Genomic DNA, 21197 nt, shown 5'->3' with positions numbered 1-21197 from the left:
AAGGCTATCGTGTTTTTCCGAACTTTCTAGGGAGGGGGTAATTATTTAGTTTAAATAATTCTAGGAGGAATTGAGTTTTATGGATGGTATGGAAAATGGTACTTGTTAAATATTAGGATAAACATAATACTAAGAAACGCTTCACTATAAATAAGGCTATTGTGTTTTTCCGAACTTTCTGGGGCGGGGGTAAGTATTTAGTTGAAATAATTCTAGGAAGAATTGAGTTTTGTGGCTGGTGTGGAAAAATGGTACGTGTTAAATATTCGGGTAGACATACGACTAAGAAACGCTTGACTATAAATAAGGCTATTGTGTTTTTCTGAACTTTCTAGGAAGGGGGTAAATATTTATTTTAAATAAGTCTAGGAAGAAATGATTATTATGGAGGATATTGGACAATAGTAAGTGTTAATTATTCTGGTAAACTTACGACCCTAAATAAGGATAGTGTTCCTTTCCGAACTTTCTTTGAGAGGCGGGGGTAAGTCTATAGTTGAAATAGTTATAGAAGTAATTGAGTTTTATGGATGGTGTGGAAAAATGGTACTTGTTAAATATTCTGGTAAACATACGACTAAGAAACGCTTAACTATAAATAAGGCTATTGTGTTTTTCTGAACTTTCTAGGGCGGGGGTAACTATTTAGTTTAATAATTCCAGGAGGAAATGAGTTTTATGGATGGTATGGAAAAATGGTACTTGTTAAATATTCGGGTAAACATATGACTAAGAAACGCTTCACTATAAATAAGGCTATCGTGTTTTTCCGAACTTTCTAGGGCGGGGGTAACTATTTAGTTTAAATAATTCTGGGAGGAATTGAGTTTTATGGATGGTATGGAAAAAATGGTACTTGTTAAATATTCGGTTAAACATACGACTAAGAAACGCTTCACTATAAATAAGGCTATCGTGTTTTTCTGAACTTTCTAGGGCGGGGGTAGCTATTTAGTTTAAATAATTCTAGGAGGAATTGAGTTTTATGGATGGTATGTAAAAATGGTACTTGTTAAATATTCAGGTAAACATACAACTAAGAAACGCTTCACTATACATAAGGCTATCGTGTTTTTCCGAACTTTCTAGGGCGGGGGTAACTATTTAGTTTAAATAATTCTAGGAGGAATTGAGTTTTATGGATGGTATAGAAAAATGGTACTTGTTATTTGCGAATTTGATCCTATTAAGGTGGAGAAAAAAAAAGAAAAGGGTTTAGCATTTGCAAATACTTCGATGTGTTGTCAATTTAAAATAGTTTAGAAATACAAAATTTAACAAGAATCTAGGTAAACATACGACTATAAATAAGGCTATTGTCTTTCTGAACTTTCTGTGAGAGGCGGGGGTAAGTATTTAGTTTAAATAATTCTAGGAGGAATTGAGTTTTGTGGCTGGTGTGGAAAAATGGTACTTGCTAAATATTCGGGTCAACATACGACTAAGAAACACTTCACTATAAATAAGGCTATCGTGTTTATCCGAGATTTCTTGAACGGGGTTAAGTATTTATTTTAAATAATTTTAGGAGGACTGGATTTTTGTGGATGGTGTGGAAAAATGGTACTTGTTAAATATTCGGGTAAACATACGACTAAGAAACGCTTCACTATAAATAAGGCTATTGTGTTTTTCCGAACTTTCTAGGGCGGTAGTAACTATATAGATTAAATAATTCTAGGAGGACTTGAGTTTTATGGATGGTATGGAAAAATGGTACTTGTTAAATATTCGGGTAAACATACTAATAAGAAACGCTTCACTATACATAAGGCTATCGTGTTTTTCCGAACTTTCTAGGGCGGGGGTAACTATTTAGTTTAAATAATTCTAGGAGGAATTGAGTTTTATGGATGGTAGGGAAAAATTGTACTTGTTAAATATTCGGGTAGACATACGACTAAGAAACGCTTCACTATATATAAGACTATAGTGTTTTTCAGAGCTTTCTAGGGCGGGGGTAACTATTTAGTTTAAATAATTCTAGGAGGAATTGAGTGTTATGGATAGCATGGAAAATGGTATTTTTTAAATATTTGGGTAAACATACGATCACTATAAATAAGGCTATCGTGTTTTTCCGAACTTTCTAGGGCGGGGGTAAGTATTTAGTTTAAATAATTCTAGGAGGAATTGAGTTTTGTGGCTGGTATGGAAAAAAATGGTACTTGTTAAATATTCGGGTAAACATACACACACACACACACACACACACACAGAGAGAGAGAGAGACACATTTGTACTTACTTTCAATTTTTTCATAATTTCTTGAATGAAATTTCTGCATTGTGTATTCAATATGTGAAAACAATAAAGAGTTTATTTCTTACTTTCAATTTTATCATGATTTCTTGAGTTAAGTATATGTATTTTGTCCAGGAATTGAATTCAAGAAAGCGATTGTTGCTTAATTACAATTTCTTCACAATTTAATGAAAAGAATAGAACTATTCTAAAGAATAAAGACGGGTTAAGATTAAAGATATTTATTGCTTAATCGTATTAACAGATTTTTTGAGAAAAAAAAAACAACAACACATGTTTACATAAAAATAGTACTTAGAGTTCACTCTTAAACATCCAGAAACGATGGTCCCCATAATATAGAATAGTTTTTACCATGTCTTATGGATTTATCACGATCAGGTATGTCCTTAGGTATCCACTGCGCGAAGAACCTAACCTCTTCTTCAGGATGTTGATAAGCCCCTTCAAATTCAGGACTTAAATTCTTCTAGATTGAAAAGTGGAAACCTAGGGTCACACTTTTGAATTGAAACTTTATCTATAGGTACATTGCCCTTTACATAGAGTGCTTCAACCCCAAAAAAGCTGCAAATTTCACTGACCTCCTCCTGAACATTTCTCAGTTCCTGACCAGCATTATTAATTGGTGTAATCACTCTATCGTAGAATCCCAGTCTGTTTATATGACGTAATGTAGTACTCCACAAGCTTTTATCATACTCAAACATGTTATAGTTCACTATTCAATTATAACAGTCAATTTCTTCGAGTTCCATAGACATTAATAAAAATGCACATTCGAATATAACACCACAAGATGATTTTTTCAAACCGATAAATTCGGTTTCATACAGTCCTATCATCTTGGAAGCTATTAATGTAGTTGTTAAGTAGAGAAATACTTAATCAAACTTCTATACCTTCGCTCAAGGTTGAATGGAGTAATGGCTAGGGGGATGAGTCCTAAAACCATCTGAATTCATTGTGGGGAGGAGTCATAAAACCCTTAGAATTCGCTGCGGGGAGGAGTCATATACATAAGTAGAGAAATACTTCATCATTAGCAATAAACTATTTCTAATGAAGCATTTCAAGTCACCTGTTTACCGGGTACTAAATAACTTCCATTTTTACCCCCCTCAAAACTTAATTTACCCCACACGTACCATTTTTTCCGCATCAGCCACAAAACTCAATTCCTCCTAGAATTATTTAAACAAAATACTTACCCCCGCCTCTCACAGAAAGTTCAGAAAGACACAATAGCCTTATTTATAGTCGAATTTTTACCCGAATATTTAACACTACCCATTTTTCCGTACCACCCACAAAAATCAATTCCTCCTAGAATTATTTAAACTAAATACTTACCCCCGCCCTAGAAAGTTCAGAAAAACACAATAGCCTTATTTATAGTGAAGCATTTCTTAGTCGTATGTTTACTCAAATATTCAACACGTACCATTTTTCCTCACCAGCCACAAAACTCAATTCCTCCTAGAATTATTTAAACTAAATACTTACCACCGACCTAGAAATTTCGGAAAAACACTATAGCCTTATTTATAGTGATGTGTTTCTTAGTCGTATGAATACCCTAATATTGAACAAGTCACATTTTTCCATATAATCCACAAAACTCAATTCCTCCTAGAATTATTTAAACTAAATAGTTACCCCCGTCCTAGAAAGTTCGGAAAAAACACGATAGCTTTATTTATAGTGAAGCGTTTCTTAGTCGTATGTTTACCCAAATATTTAACAAGTACCATTTTTCCATACCATCCATAAAACTCAATTCCTCCTAGAATTATTTAAACTAAATAGTCATCCCCGTCCAAGAAAGTTCGGAAAAAACAGGATAGCTTTATTTATAGTGAAGCGTTTCTTAGTCGTATGTTTACCCGAATATTTAACAAGTACCATTTTTCCATACCATCCATAAAACTCAATTCCTCCTAGAATTATTTAAACTAAATAGTTACCCCCGCCCTAGAAAGTTCTGAAAAACACAACAGTCTTATTTATAGTGAAGCGTTTCTTAGTCGTATGTGTACCCGAATATTTAACAAGTAACATTTTTCCATACCATCCAGAAAACTCAATTCCTCCTAGAATTATTTAAACTAAATAGTTACGCCCGTCCTAGACAGTTCTGGAAAACACGACAGCCTTATTTATAGTGAGGCGTTTTTTAGTCATCTGTCTATCAGAACATTAAACACGCACTATTTTTCCGTATAATCCAAGAAAATCAAGTCCTCATAGAATTATTTAAAATAAATACTTACCACCACCCTAGACAGAACAAGAAAATAATATAGCTTTTTTTATAGTGACGAGTTTCTCAGTCGTACCTCTACCCGACTATTTAAAAAGTACCATTTTTCCAAAACATCCATAAAACTCAATTCCTCCTAGAATTATTTAAACTAAATATTTTCCCCCGCCATAGAATGTTCAGTAAAAAACTATAGCGTTATTTATAGTGAAGCGTTTCTTAGTCATATGTTTAGCCGAATATTTAACAAGTACCATTTGTCCATACCATCCATAAAACTCGATTCCTCCTAGAATTATTTCAACTAAATAGTTTCCCCGCCCTAGAAAGTTCAGAAAAACACGTTAGCCTTATTTATAGTGAAGTGTTTTTTAGTCGTATGTTTAGCCGAATATTTAACACGTACCATTTTTCCATACCATCCATAAAACTCAATTCCTCCTAGAGTTATTTAAAATTAACACTTACCCCCACCCTAGAAAGTTCAGAAAAACACAATAGCCTTATTTATAGTGAATCGTTTCTTAGTCGTATGTTTACCCGAATATTCAACACGTATCATTTTTCCACACCAGCCACAAAACTCAATTCCTTCTAGAATTGTTTAAACTAAATACTTACCCGCGCCTCTCACAGCAAGTTCAAAAAGACACAATAGCCTTATTTATAGTCGAATGTTTACCCGAATATTTAACACGACCATTTTTCCCGTACCACCCACAAAAATCAATTCCTCCTAGAATTATTTAAACTAAATACTTACCCTCACCCTAGAAAGTTCAGAAAAACACAAACACCTTATTTATAGTGAAGCGTGTCTTAGTCGTATGTTTAACCGAATATTCAACACGTATCATTTTTCCACACCTGCCACAAAACTCAATTCCTCTTAGAATTATTTAAACTAAATACTTTCCCCCGCCTCTCACAGAAAGTTCAGAAAGACACAATAGCCTTATTTATAGTCGAATGTTTACCCGAATATTTAACAACTACCATTTTTCCATACCATCCATAAAACTCAATTCCTCCTAGAATTATTTAAACTAAATAGTTACCCCCGCCCTAGAAAGTTCGGAAAAACACGATAGCCTTATTTATAGTGAAGCGTTTCTTAGTCGTATGTTTAGCCGACTATTTAACAAGTACCATTTTTCCAGACCATCCAGAAAACTCAATTCCTCCTAGAATTATTTAAACTAAATATTTACCCCCGTCCTAGAAAGCTCGGAAAAACACGATAGCCTTATTTATAGTGAAGCGTTTCTTAGTCGTATGTTTACCCCAATATTTAACAAGTACCATTTTTCCACACCAGCCAAAAAACTCAATTCCTCCTATAAATATTTTAACTAAATAGTTACCCCCACCCTAGAAAGTTCAGGAAAACACAACAGCCTTATTTATAGTGACGCGTTTCTTAGTCGTATGTTTAGCCGAATATTTAAAAAGTACCATTTTTCCACACCAGCTACAGAACTCACTTCCTCCTAGAATTATGTAAAATAAATACTTACCCCCGCCCTAGAAAGTTCGGAAAAACACGATAGCCTTATTTATAGTGATCGTATGTTTATCCGAATATTTAACAAATACCATTTTTCCATACCATCCATAAAACTCAATTCCTCCTAGAATTATTTAAACTAAATAGTTACCCCCGCCCTAGAAAGTTCTGAAAAACACAACAGTCTTATTTATAGTCAAGCGTTTCTTAGTCGTATGTTTATCCGAATATTTAACAAGTACCATTTTTCCATACCATCCATAAAAATCAATTCCTCCTAGAATTATTTAAACTAAATAGTTACCCCCGCCCTAGAAAGCTCGGAAAAACACGATAGTCTTATTTATAGTGAAGCGTTTCTTAGTCGTATGTTTACCCGAATATTTAACAAGTATCATTTTTCCATACCATCCATAAAACTCAATTCCTCCTAGAATTATTTAAACTAAATAGTTACCCCCGTCCTAGAAAGTTCGGAAAAACACGATAGCCTTATTTATAGTGAAGCGTTTCTTAGTTGTATGTGTACCCGAATATTTAACAAGTACCATTTTTCCATACCATCCATAAAACTCAATTCCTCCTAGAATTATTTAAACTAAATAGATACCCCCGCCCTAGAAAGTTCAGAAAAATACAATAGCCTTATTTATAGTGAAGCGTTTCTTAGTCGTATGTTTACCCGAATATTTAACAAGTACCATTTTTCGACACCAGCCACAAAAATCAATACCTCCTAGAATTATTTAAACTAAATAGTTACCCCCGTCCTAGAAAGTTCAGAAAAACACGATAGCCTTATTTATAGTGAAGCGTTTCTTAGTCGTATGTTTACCCGAATATTTAACAAGTACCATTTTTCCACACCAGCCAGAAAACTCAATTCCTCCTAGAATTATTTAAACTAAATACTTACCCCCGCCTATCACAGAAAGTTCAGAAAGGCACAATAGCCCTATTTATAGTCGTTTGTTTACCTAGATTCTTGTTAAATTGTTGTATTTCTAAACTATTTTAAATTGACAACACATCGAAGTATTTGCAAATACTAAACCCTTTTCTTTTTTTTTCTCCACCTTAATAGGATCAAATTCGCAAATAACAAGTACCATTTTTCCATACCATCCATAAAACTCCATTCCTCCTAGAATTATTTAAACTAAATAGTTACCCCCGTCCTAGAAAGTTCAGAAAAACACGATAGCCTCATTTATAGTGAAGCATTTCTTAATCCTATGTTTACCCGAATATTTAACAAGTACCATTTTTTCCATACCATCCATAAAACTCAATTCCTCCCAGAATTATTTAAACTAAATAGTTACCCCCGCCCTAGAAAGTTCGGAAAAACACGATAGCCTTATTTATAGTGAAGAGTTTCTTAGTCGTATGTTTACCCGAATATTTAACAAGTACCATTTTTCCATACCATCCATAAAGCTCAATTCCTCCTAGAATTATTTAAACTAAATAGTTACCACCGCCCTAGAAAGTTCAGAAAAACACGATAGCCTTATTTATAGTGAAGCGTTTCTTAGTCGAATGTTTACCCGAATATTTAAAAAGTACCATTTTTCCACACCAGCCACAAAACTCAATTCCTCCTAGAATTATTTAAACTAAATAGTTACCCCCGCCTCTCACAGAAAGTTCAGAAAGACACAATAGCCTTATTTATAGTCGTTTGTTTACCTAGATTCTTGTTAATTTTTTTTATTTCTAAACTATTTTAAATTGACAACACATCGAAGTATTTTCAAATAAAAACGGATGTTGAGTTACATAATTTCGTGCATGCCCCCAAAACATGTTTGACTACTTTTTAACATACCAGTTTTTTAAGGAAAATGTGCACGTGAACTCACGATGTACATTCATTGTGCAATTGACAACAATAACAGAAAAAAACTTCTTGTAGGCGTGAATGTATAGTTGGATGCATAGTTCAAATCTATTACACTTTTGAGCATATTCTTATAGGCGTGAATGTATAGTTGAATGTATAGTTCAAATCAACAGCAATTTCAATGTATATTTTAATGTATATTTATGATAAATAGTTAAATTAAATTTTTATTTTCTTGTATATTTTAAATCTATTATACCCTTACTACTCTTAAGCCGAAAAAAAAAACAACAGAGAGAAAATCTCAATGCAAAAAAAAAAAAAAACAACAAACGAGACTGCGGCCAGTGGAGAGAAAAGACGAAAAATGTAAAACAACGGGGATATTTCGTCTGTATTAAAACAAGGCGTCTTCAGGACGAGAGAAACACAAGATGAACAAGATAAAAAACCAAAGTAAAACTAAAAACAAATAAAACCACCACCATTTTTTTTTTTTTTTAATTGAGATTTTTCTCTGTGGTTTAGAGATTTCTCCATGTATCCATTTAGAGCTGGGTTGACTGTGAATGAGATTACAGTGTCACACCACTGACCCCCGTTCCAAACCAAATACCCAGCGACACCAGGAATCGAACCCCTGTCCTCATGGATAAAGGATTTCAAATTTAGGGTGCTTACCACTTGGCTAAGACGGTAATATGAAACATTCACAAAAACAAGCTTCTTAGAACACAATATTAGTAACTCAGAAACAATATTAAGTATTATATTCTAAATGCAATATTATTAACTTGGAAAAAGATGCTAATCGTTCGAAGGTGGAATAATATGTTATCTATGTTTCAATGATAAGCAAATAAATTTTATAAGTTCTCGGAGATTGGTGATACATATAGACTATATCTTAGGGTACTTGCAGCCAGCATACTTTAGCCATTTTAATTACTAAATATTGTAATTACTTTAGTAACTAACACACTAATGTATTAATATTAAGTTTTCTTTCTTCATTATAACGTTAAAATATAAAGCATTGCTCAAACTCCCACAATTCATTGTTTTATATCAGTATATTTCCAACAATCAGTTTATTTTTATTTAAACTTTCAATCTAGGTTGCATATTTAATGTTTAATGCAGGGACCTATGCTGGGGGGGCCTCCGCCCCCCCCCCCCCGAAATCTAACGATTTTTTTCATTTTCCCATAATTTTCTGATTTTTCTCAAAGAATAATGGGTTTGAAGGATTCGCCCCCCCCCCCGACACAAATTGAGCCCCCCCCCGAAACAAATTCCAGCGTACGTGCCTGGTTTAATGCCTTCTTAAATGTACTAAATATTACTAAATATATTGCAATTAATTTGGTAACTAACATATTAATATATTAATAGCAAGTTTTCTTTCTTCATTATAATGTTAAAATATAAAGCATTAAAATGTAATGTTAAATTATGTATTTTTTTTTTGTTTCTGTTGGTTTTGTGTTTGATTACCTTACTTCTATGTAGTTTCTCTTATTTTAGATTTGACAAAAAAAAAATAATTAATAACCCCCCAAAAAAAGCTCCCGTTCTTGTTTCAAATCCATCAATACCCTCCAGTGAAAAGCTTTTTTTTATTTAATTAAAAAGTCTAATTAAAGTTTTTAATTTAATTAAAAAATTTGAAACTATTTGGATGCAAATTCTGTTTGGTTATATTATTAGAAGCAAAATTTGTAATTAAATCAAGAACGTCTGAGGGATTTTTTTCTGAATGGGGGAGAGGCATTTTGGGGCCGTGGCTTTAAATAAAACATTAAAAAATAAGCCAATTGTAAGAAAAACATGAAAAATATACAGCAAAATCATAAAAATATTTACTCTGTAACGAGCGGAGGGGGTGAACTTGCACCGTTTCTAATTAAGTGCATAATTCTGGCTAACAAAGATCCAATGTATGCGATACTGCGGTATAAAGAAAAATTAGAAAACCAATTAGAACTATAAATTGCGCGTGACAGTGGCAATTGGGATAATAGCAATGGAACGGTTTTAGCAATATCAAGGAATAAACAGCTGAAAAATAATAACAACCACTGTCTGTTAATAATAGTAATAATAAATAATTATAAAACATAACATCTACTACTATTAATAATATCTAGCGTTTCGACAAAACTTCCACCTGGAAGTTACCCTAGGGGGGAATGCTACCAGGATTAAATGGGGGGGATTTCTCATTTATCTCTTTGAATGCATTTTTCAATTACTTTGAAGGGGGATCATCTATGAGTGAGCAAAAAAAAGTAACACAAAAACCTGACACAAGTTTACTACACATCATACAAAACTTAATCAGAATTTCTCAGCTGCAAATGGTAATTTTAAAGGTTTTTTTATATGTATCTCCGAAAAACCTTTTTGCAAAAAGCTTAATAATGTTTCTTTTACTCTATGTAAAATTATCAAAATTTGCATAATGAAAATGGCATTTAAGCTCAACCAAGCTCAGCTTTCAGATGGTCTTCATACGGTATTTCGACGAGACCTCGACATTTTCACTATTTTGAACACTCAGGCTAGGCTGGTTCAGTGGGGTCAATTCATTTAAATATTGGGGGGATGTATTTTTAAAAATCTAGGGAGGCAATTTTTTTTTTCAATTTTTTCGACGAAAATACCAAAAATGAGACACTTCCAATGGAAATAGCCCCAAATTAGTATTTTTCAAATTCTAAGGGGCAAAAATCTGGAGGGCACATGCCCCCCCGATTGACGCCACCGGACTGTTCTAAGACACCGCCTGAAAGCGAAAGATATCATCTTCCCTTTCAAGCACATCGATATCCTCTTTAGGTCTTTACTATCTTGACCTTTTTGACCTTTGATCTTTAATACCGACTACCTTCTTACTACCCAAAAACCTTCTCCTCACTCCCAGCAGTAAATAAAGTCAGGGGTTCATACCTCCGTCAATAAATACGTGCAGGAATGCGTATTATGTGACAACTACATCAAAATACCAAGAGTTCTCACTTTAATGGTCAGCACGTGGAATGTTCTTCAGACATAACAAACACACTTATGTTTAACCAAAGCCAGATCACGTCAATTCTTGTCTCATGATCTTAAATCAACAAACTTTCGGAAAAAAGATTTATGCTTGCTCTTCTCCAGATACGAAATTTATGCGATTTTTGCGCTGAACAGCAAGTCTTGCCATCTTTATAAAATTTCATCGTACGCACTCCGAATGCGATTCAAGCTGATTTTTTTCAGCTTTCATCGTAGCGGGCTTGCTTGCGACATACAACCTCTTTAGACAAGCATCTCACATTGAATATAACAATTATAAGGGCAAAGTCCGTATGATTTATGTGCGAATTTTCCTCTGTTTCAAAAGTCGAATTTCACTTCGACAGCAAGATTTTATATCCAGTTAGTTTTAAAAATGTCTTAATGTCCGGGTTAAAAACAGGTTTTTTTTTCCACCTGAAAGTAAGGAGCAATATTAAAGCCTAAAATGAACAGAAATTATTACATATATAAGCCCCCTCCTCGATACCTTGCTCTTGACCCTGAAGTTTTTTAGTACTTAAGAAAAGCTGCTTTTTGTTCTAATTAAACGACCCTTGTATTTCAGGAGTCGTTCTTAAAGAATTGGGACAAAATCAAACTTTAGCGTAAAGAGCGAGGCATTGAGGAAGGGGTGACCCACCTCATAAATGTAATAGTTTCTGTTTGTTTTAAGTTTTAATGTTGCTCCTTAGTTTCAGTTGTAAAAACTTATTTCTTTTATTTAATTCCTGAACGTTTTTTGAATAATGTAGGGAAAATCCGGCTCCATCTCCACGGAAAATTGCCCCTTCCCTCATAGAACGATCTAGATAGTTAAATCCCGGTGAAGACTTGCCCTGGACAAATGCCCTTAACATCTCCACACGTTAAATTGAGTCGGCAAAGAGAAAGTAAGACAAATAAAAATAATTCATTATAGGAATTCCATCAGTACAAAATTTCCCCTCAAAAATTCACCCCCCCCCGCCAGAAACTTACCTTCCCATGGAAAATACTCCTAGTAGAAAATACCCCATCAGAAAATTCACCCCCCCCCCCCGACCAACCCAAAAATGTATGCATACTTCTCGATAACATTCTGATCGGACGATTTTGGGGAAAAAGGGGCGCTGTAGTGAGGCTAGTTGCCGTCCAATCTTTTGGTCATTTAAAAAAGGCGCCGAAAATTTTTATTTTCTGTTAGAATGAGCACTCTCACGATATTCTAGAACCACTGTTTCGATACGATCACCCGGGGGAAAAAATCTAATAAATAAATAGATAAACACGCATCCGTGATCTTCCTTCTGGCATAAAAATAAATAAAAAAAAAATGCAAAATTCCACATTTAGGAGCTTGAATCCTTACAGTAGGGTTCTCTGATACGCTGAATCTGGTGGTGTGATTTTCATTAGGACTCTTTGACTTTTATGGAGTGTTTCCCCCTTTTTCAAAAATCTGGGAAATTTTCTCAGGCTCGTAGCCTTTGATGGGTAACATTAAACTTAATGAATGTTATATATTTGGAATCAACATAACAAGTCAATGCTTTTGATATATCTATTCATATGAAATTCCGTTTTTTAGAGTTTCTGTTACTATTAAGCAGCGTCACTCCTTACTTACAATTCGTTACCAAGAACTGTTTGATATTGGGTTGCTTTCTGTTTCAGATCTGAATTCAAAAGCCACGCTTCTGGGCACGAAAACGGTGCTTAAATTCGTAAAAGGTTGTGCGTAGAGCAAATAAAGCACTAGAGTAAATATACCAGGGTTATGGAGTCATTTATAAGTTATAGATAACAGTTTATTGTAAGTAACTATTTGTCTAATATAAACGCTTTATGTTATATTATAATAAAATGGGGTTCTATAAAATGCGACTGAAATTAATAAAAGATACCACTACTACTACTAACAACTCACCGCAGCACCAAGCCACCTGAGGCCAACACAGCTAAGCACGCTCCTCCTCCATCCCAATCTATTCAAAGTCTCCCTTTTTACACCCTCCCGGGAATTTTCCAGTTCCTTCAAATCTTTCTTTATGACATCCTCCCACCCTAGACGAGGGCGACTTGCTTTCCGTTTAGCTCTAGATGGTTGGCCGAAAAGGACAATATTCGGCAATATGTCATCCTTCATCCGCTCCATAAAAGATACATCTGATTATATGTTAAGTTATCAAATAGTGACGAGTGGACGTTAAATAGGTCACAGGACGTTAAGGGTCAGATAAAGCTAAACTCACATTGCGTGCAGCAATTACTTTTTTTTTTTTTTTTTATCAAAACCCATAAAAGATGCAAACATCATTGTAGAAGCATCAGATTTCCTACAAGCCTAAAAAGTATATACCCCAACTTAGAAGGTGGGTTCAGGCTAAGGCCAGTAGGGGCAAAGGCCTCCCACCGTTAGAGCTAATAAATAGGAGGAGCATATTTTAATATATAACAGCACAGAGCCAGAGCTTCAAGATTTTCCCTTTTGTCTGTTTAGATCAGTGAAAATCAGCCCATGAGCTTCATCTCAAAGGAAAGATACTTTGTTCCTTTGAAGGAGGAGGGTAACCCGGGAATATGTGGGGAAGTTCAGGGTTATGAGGGAGCTTAAGGTTTATCCGATCCTGCTTTTTTTATCCTTTTTTCTAAATGATACGCAATTTTTCGACGATGTGTTACAATAAAAGCAATCTCCTACGACATTCCTGTTACACAATCACGGAATACTAGGAGAATGAATACATTGGGAGAAGCTGCATCATTTATTAACTTTATTATCAACCGTTTATAGTTATTAATATGAAAATGCTGAAGAACACTTGTGTGCAGAAACTCATAAAAAATAATTAATGGAACCACTAAACAGGCTTATATAAAGGGAGTACATTAGGTCACTGCATTCCCCTTAACATTTTATGTTATTTCTTATGTGTTCTGTATAGTTTATAGTTTCATGGTATTTTTTTTTCGACACTATAGCCCCTTCTAAAAAAAAAGTACCTGTATAAGTGCCTGTCTCAAAATCTTGCAATAAATAGAAAACAATACGGTACTTGCGTACTATATGGTACACACTAGATAATTTGGATCTACAGATATCAAACAATAACCTCATTCTCAAAAAAGCCTGCAATAATAATAACAATTATAATGTCAAATTCACCACGTCTGAGACCCCTATAAAGGATAGAACCCTACAATATACAAAGAAAACGAATCGATGGTTTCCTTAAGAAGATAATGGACTATGCGTGCTACTTTGTTTACATACAGATCTGTTGGTTAAGAAAGCAGTCTTAGCAGACAGAAGCCATAGTAAATTACATCAGCCTTGGGATAAATCAACATTATGTTCAGACTATTTACAGATTGGTCGTAATGTGTCCACGTGTGTTTTCACTATTAATGATAGCTATTAGAATAGCCTCCAAGAAAACGTTACTAATGTGGCCTTAAAATAGCGTTGAAAAAAAGGCTTCTAAACTGTCTGAAGACTAACTCATTTTTGACATTGAACGAATTAAAAAAAAACATATAGCAGACGAGGACCTGATAGACGAGGACATGTACCTGATAGAAATCGTCCTCCACGAACTGTGTCCCAGCCTATCCCCACCTTATCTCCCAGTCTTTGTACTACCTTGCGGTATAAAAAATCTTTTATCCCTTTTTTTACTGATTTAAGAAATAGTGGTTAATTTTAACATAATTTTTGTCTTTTCCCTTATATAATAAAAGAAACAGCTCGGTTTTCTCTATACTCTTTTTTTTTGTTCCCTATCCCCTTTTTATGTTGTTTTTTAAATATTTGTTAATGTGTATATTATTTTTTTTTTCAGTTTTATTAGTTTTTATCTTATTAACTAGTTGTTATTTTGAAGTTTTTAATATAAGTGACAAAGGAATCATACAGCATTCCGATATTTGATTATTTATTTATTTTTATTTTTTTTATTTTTTTTTTTAATTGGTTGCCAATCTTTAAGTTGTTGTGGTTTTGTTATGATTTTCTTGCTTGTTTGTTTTTTTATGGACTTCGAAATTCGAATTCGGCCCTTCAGGGCTTGTGATAGCAATTTCTAGAAATAAATATCTTATCTCTTATCTTATCTTATCCTAGTTCCAAAAATGACGAACATGTTCTTTTTTTCAAAAATAAGGTATAAAAGTCAGAGTCTTAAAATACAAATCATCCATTGGCATCATTAAACCTCCCTGTTATCTCACAAAAATATTTAAGGGGGTTAAAACTACTAAAGGTACTGGTGAATTATACGGAAGCTTCTAAAAAGTCAAGTTTGGTTAATGCTAATGAAATAAAATAAAACAGGATGAATATATAACAGTTTATAAACAAATTTGGGCTATATAATTGCACATTAGGGGGGGGAGGGAGTAAAACATACCATATATTAAATACGTGACCTAACCTAACCAAGGTACCTTCCCCCCTAAACGCCAAAAAACGACAGTCTAAATATCGTAAACGCAATGAAAACTACTCTGCATTCCATATCTCAATAACCGTCTCTTGAAAATAACCAGTCTGGCGGGTTTCGTCTCTCATTAGTATAATAATAATAGTAATCTATTATAAGCCAAAAAAAGGCCATACAGAACAGTATTCTTAATTACACTCTTCAAAAAAATAACATAAATATCAAGTTTCACTCATTGATGTCAACGCTTCATTTACATATTTACATAACTGCCTGATTGTCCTTTTTACAGTCGTTTTCAGGATACCACGGAACTCTAAGTTAACACCCTCACCATACCTTTCCCTCAATAGAGAAATTTACTGGAACTCTGTGAGAATGTGGGCCACATCCTCAATACCTAGGTTACATCAGGGGCAAGAATAATCCACATCTGCATCTGGAGCCACCCTTTTTCTTTCAAATACTCTTTTTCTAGTTTTTAGTGGCAGGCAATTCGCTTGGATCCGAAACCAAGTTCTCAATGTCTCCCCCGGTAATCCTAGTTTAAAATAATATTCAAGTCCAAATATCTCTTTTACATGGGAATAAAACTTCAATGTTCCAGATGTTTTAACTGCCTGGGTCCTCATTTGGACTTCCTGGTCTTTTATTCTTTCTATAATCATAGCCAAAAACGGCTCACTCTGATCTGAGGGCCCTAGCCCCTCATTCCAAATATATGATAATCCTAATCCATCTAAAACATTTTTTATTTGATACGGCCACGATCTTTTACGTTTCGACCGTAGCATTTCCACATAAGCTGCTTTTGCTAACCTATTTTCTGGTAGACTTAGAACTTTTAGACAGTAGCGGATCATCTGTGCTAATCTACTCATTCTCAGCGAAAATATACCTAGGTCACCTTTTATTGTCTGATTGTGGTTCGTTACGTGAAGACCAGTTAATCTCTTTAAAGTGTTGCAGCTGAATTGATTCCAATTGTGGTGCCGGGTCATGCCCCAGAGTTCAGCTCCGTAATCGATAGTAGGTAAAACTTTAGAATTAAAAACATATTTATGCATTTTTAGATCTTTTATACTTGAAAGCCTTGAATTACGTAAAATGGCAGCTGAAACTGCTTTCCTTCTCTTAATCATCTCTTTTACATGCTCTTTCCACCCTCCTTTTGCTGAAAGTGTTACTTATAGCAACATGAAAAAATTCCCCCTGTCCCAAAGAGGGAGAAGCTAGCATGCCTAAGTTAGTGCAAGATTAATTTGCCCCTTTAAAAAATTTTATGCCGACAAAACAACAAAAAACAATAAATTTTGATAGCCTAGTGGCCCTAGATGTTTCTCGTTGATTATGAGACAAGCATAGACGGCACCTAGAGATGCAAAGAGAAACTTATGTTCTACCACTTAAGGCCCTCTAAGCGAAATTTGGCACCATCATCTATTTATAGTTCCAATAATTGATATCAAAAATTGCAAAAAACATATAAGCAACATTAAATAGCTAAGGTAATTTAAGAATCGACAAAAAAAAACTATGAAAAGGTAACCACAATCTTGGATGTGTGATTAGCGAGACTTTCTGGGATAATTCTCCAGAGAAAGTCCACCACACATTCTGTTCGAGGAGGGAAGAGTGTGTTAGAAACCCCATTATGGTTAAAAAAAAAATAGTTTTCTGATCACTTTGAAACTTAGGTGATTGTGTCTTATAGCCACCACACTGAAGTTCTGTCGAAAAGTGAAGTTTGGTTAACGGTAAAAAAAAAAAAAATATGATGAAAATATAATACTTTATCACCAAGATTATGAAAACTACAACAAAGAATTATGGAAGGGGGGCCGCCCAGACCTTATTATATTAAATACGTAACCTAACCTAACCAAAATAACAACTAAATATTTGATTGAAACATAGCTACAATGTAGTTTCCCACCGAGCCGAAGCTAATATTGTCTGGTATAAACACCATGAAAACCGGTTATCGTCTCATCTTCGCGAAACAAGATATTGAGTGTGGTGGCTATAAGACAAAAGTACCGAAACTTATTGCAGTTAGTCCTTGTCCCAACAGGAACCTGATGCAGAAAAACAAGTTTTGGAGTAGGATCACGGGCCTCCAAAAAGGGCCCATTTTTCAGATAGGGTTGAAACTTACATCTTTAAGTCCTTGGCCTACGGGAACCCAAAGGGAAAGGAATAAAAAAAACTCCAAACGGGCTTAAGCTTAAAACCGTAAGTCCCTGGACCAAGGGGGCCCTAAGGTACACAATGATCTTAGATTAGGGAGTGGATACCCAAAAAGGACAAACTGTTTTAATTGGCTTAAAACTTATACCTTTAAGCAGGGCCATATCCAGGATTGACAGGGCCGTATCTTGGCCCAAAATTGAAATACAAATTTGGCACTCTCCCCCCCCCAAATGGGCTTGAAAAAGAACCAACATATTTTAAGTTGGGCCCTCAGACCCCAAAGAAGAGCCCCAAAGAGGAAGAAATTGAGCATTCAGTCTACACTGAATGGAGCATTTAGTGATAGACTAGGCCTATATTTTTTCCCCTAGACCAAATTAAACAAGCGAAAATACAGACATAATATTTTAAAAATGACAGTGGAAAAAAAAATAAAGCAAAATAAGAAAGGTCCGAATAATTCGACTTCGGATCCAGAAACCTTTATCAACAGAAAAAAAAATATATAAAAAAATAAACTAGGCTAAATCAAACAGAACATAGAAATAAAAGGCAAAAAGAGACAAAAAACAAAAACCCATATATTAATGATATCCAATATGACAACTGTTTGTCACTGCAAATAGCACGATGAAATAGCAACGAACACAATCGGACATCTCATATTATTAAAACATTTTTTCTACTGTCTTGTTTAAAATATTATACTGTTTTCTATATTTTCATTTGTTAATTTGTAAATGGAAAGGCAATGTGGGCCTGGTCTAAACAACTATTTTTCCTAGACCTAGAAATGTTTCATTTTCCTAAGCATTTTCCATTTCCCCTTTCCAAGATAGCGAAAAGTAGATCGTCTTGAATTTTACCCTAGCGAGTTGTATCAAAATGATTATTTTTTCCTCATGATGATAGTCTATCATCCATCCTAGGACAGAACTAAGGCCGATAGGCATACAGTCAGGTCAATACATTTGATTTGTTTTTTCAGACTTCGTTTTTTAACCCTAGCTTATGAGCCTTCAATTTTTTGAAGCTTTTGGATAGCTTATTCCTATTATACCCTTCTCTCAAATTTTACGGTATCAATTATTATAATTGGAATTGCTGTTGAATGGGGAATCAAATGGTATAGCCTATTTCTTATTTGACTATGTTGAATCGGAACGTTATCGACCTCCCTTCTTAGATAGCCTACCTGGGTAAAATTCTGCTTTAGCTACTTTTGGCTATCTTGGAAAGGGGTTAGTTTAGGAAAATGAAACTTTCAGGGATGGGTCTACGGGCTAAAGTATGGTATATACCCTGAATTGGTATATATAGGGGTGGGGGGTAAAATTCATTTCCGACAAAAATGATTATTATATTTGGAAATAGCATCGAGTGCTACGTTTACTTTATTCATAAGTCAATAATACGAACAACGAAAAATTTACCAAAGTCTGTCCCAGGAAGGGATTTCGAAGCACCTACCTCCACTCCTTCTTCCTCTAGAGGGTCCTGACCTTTGATGAACTTTAAAATCTATGTGATATAAAAGTGAAACCTTGCAAATTATATCTTCTGCTTAAATGAAGTACAACAAAATTGTTTTCAGCTTCACAACTTTACTCAGTCCAAATTTAAAGGTTTTAAAGATAGACTATGGAAATACATTTCCTAAATTTTGAAGAAAAAAAACATTGATATGGCTTAAAATTCTACTCAAGTAACAGAAATTACATTTTCAGAACTAATGCCAGAGAAAAAGAAACTGATAACTGAAAATTAAAGTAAAATGTTGTTTTGTAAAATGCAAAAGTAAAATGTAAATTTCAGGACCCTCTAGAGAGAGAAGCAGCGGAGGAAGGGACTTCAAAGTCCCTTTCCGGGACATACTTTAGCCTGTAGACCCATCCCTGGAGGTTTCATTTTCCGGTAAATATTTACCAAATCATATTATTGAGTTAGGACTAAAGTGACTAAAGTGAACCACTCGATGCCTTTTTGGTAAATATCTACCAAATCATATTATTGACTTACGCATAAATTGAATATACCACTCGATGCCTTTTTTTTATGCTGATCAAGAATATAATAATCATTTCTATCGGAAATGAATTTCAGCCCCCCCCCCCCTATATATGCCAATTAAGGGTATATATTTCTACGTTAGGGGGGGGGGGGTTACTAATTTTTGACTCAGTTTTCGACTAATTTTAATGATTTCTACCTAGGTTTGACTAATTTTCGACTTATTTTCGAATCGGTCAAAAATTTCAGGGGGGGGGGGGTCAAACCGGGTAAACCCCTCACCCCCCCGGATACGGCCTTAATATACCCTGAATTGGCATATATAGGAGGGGGCTGAAATTCATTTCTGATAGAAATGATTATTATATTCGTAATCAGCATAAAAAAGGCATCGATTGGTATATTCAGTTTATGTGCAAGTCAATAATATGATTTGGTAGATATTTACCGCCTTTTTTTGCTCCTTACGAATATAATATGCTCCTTACGAATATAATAATCGTTTTTGTCGGAAATGAATTTTAGCCCCCACCCCTATATCCTATATACCAATTCAGGGTATATATTTGCACATTAGGGGGGTGGGGGTAACTTTATGGTAAATTTTTACCAAATCATAGTATTGACTTACGAATAAAGTGAATATACCACTCGATGCCTTTTTTTTATGCTCTTTACGAATATGATAATCATTTTGAGGGTAAATATTTACCCCTACCCCTATATACCAATTCAGGGTATATATTTGCACATTAGGGGGGTGGGGGGAAAGCTTAATCTTACCTCTCATTTACATCGGAAATAAAAAGTACCCCCACCCCCCTAATGTGCAAATATATACCATGAATTGGTATATAGAGGGATGGGGGCTAAAATTCATTTCCGACAAAAATTATTATTATATGCGTAAAGAGCATAAAAAGGCATCGAGTGGTATATTCACTTTAGTCGTAACTCAATAATATGATTTGGTAAATATTTACACATTTTCCTAACCTGACCCCTTTCCAAAATAGCCAAAAGTAGAATTGTACCAATACCTGGGCAGGGCCCCTTGAAGAACCACTGACTTACCTTAAAATTGCAGGAAGAACCAAATTAAAGCAGTCATTGGTCCCAAGCATTCAGCTCTGCTAATTCCTACTCCCCAAAGAATCTATCCATAGTAATAAAATCGCATCCAAAGGAATCACAGCTCTGCACACGTTTTAGCACATCTATTTTAGGCACAATTATATGTTTCAAAGACTAGACACATTATCATATCTTAGCACAAACTCTTCTTAAATCTAACTGCAGTCTAGCCAAGACAATGTGACTGACTGGAAGAGACAACACAGAGAGCTAGTTTTCTCGCTTCTCTCTCTCTCTCTCTTTGCAAATGACCATCTGTCTCATCAGACTGTCTGGGTGGAGGAAGCTAACTCTTTTTCCCCGATAGCGATTTTTTTTGCAATTGAAGCTTGTTACTTAATTCGGGGTCTATTTATTGGGTATTTTCATTATTGGCATGTTTCTATGGTTTTCTTGAAATGATAATTAGAAATTCTCAAAGCGTCTAGAATTTGTGTTAAAACGGATAATGTGAATGAAAAATTGGTACCCCTGTATTAAACGTACTCTTTTATA

General features: G+C 34.5%; 1 protein-coding gene across 1 annotated transcript in view; it reads right to left on the bottom strand.

Moving 5' to 3' along the window:
• Positions 1-20880, bottom strand: part of LOC148944753 (uncharacterized) — a 222363-nt gene extending 201483 nt beyond the window's left edge. Inside the window, exon 1 of the mRNA XM_089099791.1 lies at positions 20643-20880. The gene's annotated coding sequence lies outside the window, so the exon portion shown is untranslated. The remainder of the gene's footprint in view (positions 1-20642) is intronic.
• Positions 20881-21197: the final 317 nt, after the last annotated feature.

This window comes from Artemia sp. Qi Xiang Cuo, chromosome 14 (assembly GCF_049724085.1).
Source record: "Artemia sp. Qi Xiang Cuo chromosome 14, ASM4972408v1, whole genome shotgun sequence".
NCBI classification, from domain to species: Eukaryota; Metazoa; Arthropoda; class Branchiopoda; order Anostraca; family Artemiidae; genus Artemia; species Artemia sp. Qi Xiang Cuo.
The sequence above is the reverse complement of the archived record's forward strand: the minus strand, read 5'-3'. Positions and strand labels throughout refer to the sequence as shown.